Genomic DNA, 7,057 nt, shown 5'->3' on the forward strand with positions numbered 1-7,057 from the left:
GAATGGGAAACAGATAGGAATCTTGATTTGAGGCCACAAACAGATCAGGCTTGATCTAATTGAATTATGAAGCTAACTTGAAGCATCAAATGAAGTTTAACAGATTTGGTCCAGGTACCATCACTATAGGATATAACATCAAGGTATAAAGATTTCAGGCGCCATCTTAACATGAGTCAGTCAGAGAACGAGGTAAATCTGAAGAATTAAACTGCATTTATTTCAATGCGAGGGGTTTTACAGGGAAGGCAGAAGAACTCAGGGCAGATATGGGAGCATGGAACTGGGACATCATAGCTATTACAGAAACATGGCTGAGGGAGGGACAGGACTGGCAGTTCGATGTTCCAGGGTTTAGATGCTAAAGGAAGGGTAGAAAGGGAGGCAAGAAAGGAGGGGGTGTGCCATCTTTGAGTGAGGAAAACATTACTACTGTACTGATCAAGAATCTGTCTCAGCCTTAAATATAAAGACTGATGCAGAAATAGCAGGCAGCACATTATCCAACTTGTAATGAATGTGGACTTCCTGCTCACCACATCGGCAGCTTGGATCCTACCTGGAATGAGAGAGACAGTAGGAGCACCATTGAATTTCTAGGCAAGGTGGCCTGTAAAGCCACATTAACCAAATTATGGTTACGCCTCTGGGTTCCATGGTGTAATGGTGGGCACTCTGGACTCTGAATCCAGCGATCCGAGTTCAAATCTTGGTGGAACCTTCTTTCTCAGGGGCTGCACGGTGGCTCAGTGGTTAGCACTGCTGCCTCACAGTGCCAGGGACCTGGGTTCAATTCCACCCTCAGGCAACTGTTTGTGTATTCTCCCCATGTCTGTGTGGAATTCCTCCAGGTGCTCCAGTTTCCTCCCACAGTCCAAAGATGTGCAGGCTAGGTGGACTGGCCATGCTAAATTGCCCCACAGTATTCAGGGATATGTAGATAAGGTGGGTTATAGGGGGATGGGTCTGGATGGGATGCTCTGAGGATCAGTGTGGACTTGTTGGGCCAAAGGGCCCATTTCCACACTGTAGGGATTCTATGAAATTATTTTCCACATTCTCAGCCTCTGAGGTTTTAGGCAGCTCCTGGGGAGCAGCAGGTTAGTTACTATAGAGCTGCCAGATTGTCAGCCTCTTTCTATCCAGTGGGAAATAATAAATCACTCAACAAGGAGATGCCATCAATATCTCTTGAAAGGCACTTGAATTTTTTCATTACTACAAATGAGTGGCAATTAATGATCATACAAAAATGTTTTATGGTTTAAAGTACATTGAAAAACTGACTAATGTTTTTTTGAGTTATTGGGACAGCATAGCAAACAGTGTTTAGATGGGACATAGCACTTGAAAGAAAACAATATTTAGGCACGCACTGCTTTGTATGATCTAGCTAACCCTTTACATTTTAACTGCAGCTACAGGCTGATGAAGTTACTCCTCCACCCCTCTAAAGACTCACTGGCATTGCTATGAGGGGTGGCACAGTGGCTTAGGGGTTAGCACTGCTGCCTCACAGCACCAGGGAGCCGGTTTAGATTCCACCCTTGGCTGATGTTCTCCCCGTATCTACCTGGGTGTCCTCTGGGTGGTCTGCTTTTCTCCTACAGTCCAAAGATGTGCTGGTTAGATGGATTGGCCATGACATATTGCCCATCATGTCCAGTGATGTGCAGGCTAGGTGGGTTAGCCATGAGGAAGTGTGCAAGGTGACACGGATGGGGTGGGTCTGGGTGGGATGATATTTGGAGGGTTGGTGTATGAATCGATGGGCTGAATGGCCTGCTTCCACACTGTAGGGATTCAATGATTCTATCATTGCCAAACAAGGAATTAACAATAAGTGACATGTTAATACCATAGCCAACGCAAATCTGTGAATTAATCAAGGAACTGAAAGGTTACTATTTCAGAATTGCATATTCTTTATGTAATTAATGCAAAGAATTACTGGTATGTCAGTGTTTTTAAGCTATTACTTTCCTGAATGGGCCAACAACCATTTTTTCTTCAATTTAAGATGTATTTATTTTGCTCCAGAACAAATGGTTATTGAGAATCTGGGTAGCAGGGACTGACTAACCCTATGGTTTTTGTGACTTGATCTTTCTAATATTGATTCCTATGGATACACCTGATTCACTTAAAAGTTTTTTTTGGCTCAAAAAGCATTAAGACATAAAATCATGGGTAGGGAGAATAGCCAAGGTCTTTTTCCCAGGGTGGGGGAGTCCAAAACTAGAGGGCATAGGTATAAGGTGAGAGGGGAAAGATATAAAAGGGACCTCAGGGGCAACTTTGTCAGGCAGAAGGTGGTGTGTGTATGGAATGAGCTGCCAGAGGAAGTGGTGGAGGCTGGTACAATTACAACATTTAAAAGGCATCTGGATGGGTGCATGAAAAGGAAGGATTTGGAGAGATATGGGCCAAATGTTGACAAATGGGACTAGATTAATTTAGAATGTCTGGTCGCCATGGGGAGTTGGACTGAAGGATCTGTTTCTGTGCTGTACATCTCTATGACTCTATGACTCCATGACATATATGTCTTATAGCTTGCAAAAGATTTATTCTTTGTTCCATTTTAACTCACTGGCAGTTAGCAGTGTCAGCAGTGGGTCAGTGAGAAGCAACTCCCAGCTCTGAATCAGAGTTAGGAGATGTTGTAAAACCAAAACACAAATTGCCGGCAAAACTCAGCAGGTCCGGCAACATCTGAGGGAAGAAAGCAGAGCTAATGTTTTGGGTCCAGTGACTCTTCATCAGAACCGGACTCGAAACATCACCTCTGCTCTCTTCCCACAGATGCTGCCAGACCTGCTGAGTTTCACCATCCACAGTTTTTCATTTTTTTTTGTAGTCGAGATTGTCCTCATTTAACATTATGTGGTTCTGTTTCTGAAAGTTGCAACTTTAAGTGAAGCAACTTTAAGTGAAACAACTTTAAGCAAATCAGAAGTTTCCATAGGAATCAATGTTAAAGTTAGACTTAGGCTCCTTCGGACACTGTTTTGCCCACAGATACAGTTTGATTCTCTACAGTAGGTGTGCAGCAATTCATTCCTATCTGATAGAACTTGTAACATAAAGTGCAGAGCTAAATATAATGTTTTGAGGGTATTTAATCAGGACAAACTGTTCAAAGCATCAAGAAGAGGTACCTTGAGGTAACAAATCACCGCGATCTCACAAATGATACAGAATGTAAGGTCACCTTCAGTGAATGCGCTCCCACAGCACCTTCCAAACCTACTTCCATCTAGAAGGACACAGGCAGCAGATAAATAGGAACACCACCTCCTGCAAATTCCCCTACAAGCCACTCTACCATCCTAATTTGGAAATATATTGTCATTCCTTCAGTGTTGATGGGTCAAAACCCTAGAACCCCTTCCCTAACGGCACTGTCAGTGTCCCTACACAGCACAGGCTGCAGCGGTTCAAGAAAGCAGCTCACCCCCACCTTCTGAAGGGCTACTAAAGACGGTAATAAATTCTGGACCAGCCGGTGACGCCCACACCACGTGAGTGAACAAATTAAAAAAAGGTCTTTAGAAGTTACAAAATTATAATTTAAGAATATGATAATAATCACATATATTTTGCAATGAGGTGTTAGTGTGATTTTGAGTCCATTAGCAAAGTTATTTATTTACCTGATGTAATTGTTACTTCATCTAAAGTTCCCTGAGTTTGAATGGTGGTTAAAGAGCTAAATGTAAGGTGGATTTTCAGTGTACCTGCCTATTAAATCTGAGTGATTCATTTATCCATTCAGAGCTTATACATTGCTTATTACTTTAATACCAGATACAGTGGACGATGATAATAACCTGTACAGCGTCATCAATGGTGATGCCTCTGCGTAAAGGATGGATATAAATCAATACTTTTTTCTTTCAATGCAATTCAAATAGCCTTTTAACCAACAAACATTGCCATCCTTTCCCCCTGTTCAGAAAAAGAAAGTCTGTAGGCCTCTTTCATTGTGATTATCCTGAAAGCAATTATTGTGAACATTTTAATACTGAACCATTTTTATTCTCGGGAGTGGGATCACTGGGTGGATCAGCATCTGTTGACCTTCCGTAATTGACCTTCGAACTGAGTGACTCATTTATCCATTTCAGAGGGCAGTTAAGATTCAACCTCATTGCTATGGGTCTGGAATCACACGTAGGCCAGACCAGGTAAGAGTGGCAGATTTCCTTCCTTGAAAAGGTATTAGTGAAAGAGATGGTCTTTTTTTTAATGACATTTGATGACAGTTTCCTGGACACCATTACTGAAATTGGGGTTATATTCCAGATTTTTTGATAAAAATTAACTGGAACAGCTGTGGGGGGATTTGAACCAGTGTCCCCAGAGCAACAGTGTGCATCTCAGTATTCACTTCATCTCTACAAGCCAATTGCATTGTTCTTTTATTTTCAGAGGTCTCTCCTTTAAATCAAAATGGAACAGGATGGAAAGGATCTGTAGGAAGTCAAACAAAAAAAAATCAGAAGAGCTGCGCTATTCAAAAATGAAGGGTTTTATTGGTCTGAATCTGACAGATATTTTTGGTTAAGTGTCAGTCGTGTTGAGTTTATTTTTGGAAGGTTTTTCACCTCGAGGCCGAGTAAGATTTCTTGTTCCTAGCCTACGCCATGGTGACCCACATGTCCAGTTCTAACCCCCGTCTTACCATGTGCCATTTCCAGGACAACTCACTACTCAGCAGGCAGGTTAGGAATCCAGAATGCCGGCCTAACATTCCGACACCCTGCGCTAGAAACCCCACCATGAAGGAGAAATGAAATTTGAAGTCAATAAAAATCTGGAATTTAAAATGAAAGCTAGTCAAAATGGCGTCCATGAAACTGCTGTTGATTGCCATAAAAAATCCATCTGTTTCACAAATATCCCATAGAGAAGGAAATCTTTTTTACCCGGTCTGGTCTACACGTGACTCCAGGCCCACACGTGGATGTGGTTGACTCAGAGCCATAGACAGGTACAGCATGGTTACAATCCAATTTGTTCTTGCTGACCAGCTATTTTAAATTAATCTCATCCCATTTGCCAGCATTTGGCCCATATCCCTCAGAACCTTTCCTATTCATGTACCCATCCAGATACCTTTTTTAAATGTTGCAATTGTACCAGCCTCCGCCACTTCCTCTGGCAGTTCATTCCATACACGCACCACCCTCTGTGTGAAAAAGTTACCCCTCAAGTCCCTTTTAAATCTTTCCCCTCTCACCTTAAACCTATGCCTTCTAATTTTGGACTCCCCTACCCTGGGGAAGAAGTCCTTTGGCTACTCACCTTATCAGTATCCCTCCTGATTTTATAAACTTTTAGAAGGTCACCCCTCAACCTCCGACATTCCAGGGAATATAGCCCCAGCCTATTCTGCATCTCCCTACATCTCAAACTCTGCAATCCTGGCAACATCCTTGTAAATCTTTTCTGCACCCTTTCAAGTAGGGCATCACAGCCAAACCATACCAGCCCTCATCCAACATCAGTGATTCACTCACCACATGGGGGGACGTTGGCCCTACACCGCCCTTCTCCACAAACCCGAGTCTTCCCGGAGCACTGTCATCACATTCAGGTTCGAATCCCGCCATGGCGGGTGATGCAGCGTGAAAACCCATCTGGTTCACTAATGTAATCAAGGGAAGGAAATCTGGCATCTTTTGCCCACGTGTGACTCCAGGCCCACAGCAATGTGTGAGTGACTCTCAACTGCCCTCTGGGCAATTCGGGATGGGGCAATAAATGCTGCGTTGACCAGTGATGGTCACATCCTGTGAATAAATTTTAAAATAAGTTATTGCCTCAAGGATTATTATCCAATATCATACAATATTTGTGTGGTGCCTTTAACATGCCAAAACACCAAGAGACTTTGCAAGGGTATAAATCCAATAGGAACACAAGTCTGAGACACCTGATGAGACAATTGGACAAATGACCAATAGCTTAGTCAATTAGGACCAGTGTTAAAGGGGGTACAGGGAGAGAGAGAGAGAGAGTAATGAATGGAATGTCACAAGGTCAAACCATTTAAAAGTTGCTGCCACCTCTCAGCATTTCCTTTGATGCTTTCATCCTGTCTCAACGCCGCACTGTTTTTTTTGAGTCCTTCAAAAGGTAGAAAGAACACTGAAACACACACTAAGTACAGAGTAAATGATGAAGAAATTGTTTTAATTTCAGCCTCCTGGTTTAACAGCTCATCAAACCTACAGCACCAGAGACAGACACTTGAAGCCAGTAAGAATGAGCCCACAGCTCAGGCCTGGAGAATAACCAATTCACTGTGAACGCAGCAATTCCATTAAAAATCTATCAAGCATGTCTTAAATTCTGATAAAGAAATGGGAAAGTGGAGAGTTTCCATTCAAGAAAATTATAGGACTGTCGCGCTTAAAGTCGATAGCATCGAAAGCAGCCATCACTTTTAAATTTTTATAATTACTCCGCACTTCATCAAATGGGTAATACAAAGGTTGGCAAGCGTTTTCAGGGATGCAAAGGGAGCAATTGCAACACAAATGCTCTCCCAGCCTCACCGGTCACGGGTCTCAATGACAAATGGGCAAGTGCAGACTGAGGCAGTATCTGAAATGGGAAAGTATGCAAGGTTGACCAGGATCTTCTCTCTTCAGTCACTGCGGACTCTTAACCCCCCGTCTGCCATGATCCATTGATTAAAACTTGTGGCCCCCAGGCTCAATGTTTGAGAAACAAGGCCTTCCACCCCTCCTAAACACACCGACCCCTTTCCCCACCTGTTAGACCCACTGCAGTACTGAGGGAGCGCCGCACTGTCGGAGGGTCAGTGCTGAGGGAGTGCCGCACTGTCGGAGAGTCGGTGCTGAGGGAGTGCCACAATGTCAGAGGGTCCGTGCTGAGGGAGCGCCGCACTGTCGGAGGGTCAGTGCTGAGGGAGCGCCGCACTGTCGGAGGGTCAGTGCTGAGGGAGTGCCGCACTGGCAGAGGGTCAGTGCTGAGGGAGCGCCGCACTGTCGGAGGGTCGGTGCTGAGGGAGCGCCACACTGTC

At 43.9% G+C, this 7,057-nt stretch overlaps 1 non-coding gene across 1 annotated transcript; it reads left to right on the forward strand.

The window, feature by feature from the left end:
* The first annotated feature begins 649 nt into the window (after positions 1 to 649).
* On the forward strand, positions 650 to 721 carry trnaq-cug. Its single transcript has one exon. It is a non-coding gene; the product is annotated as a tRNA-Gln (tRNA).
* The last annotated feature ends 6,336 nt before the right edge of the window (positions 722 to 7,057 follow it).

This window comes from Rhincodon typus, chromosome 38 (genome assembly GCF_021869965.1).
Source record: "Rhincodon typus isolate 14 chromosome 38, sRhiTyp1.1, whole genome shotgun sequence".
NCBI classification, from domain to species: domain Eukaryota; kingdom Metazoa; phylum Chordata; class Chondrichthyes; order Orectolobiformes; family Rhincodontidae; genus Rhincodon; species Rhincodon typus.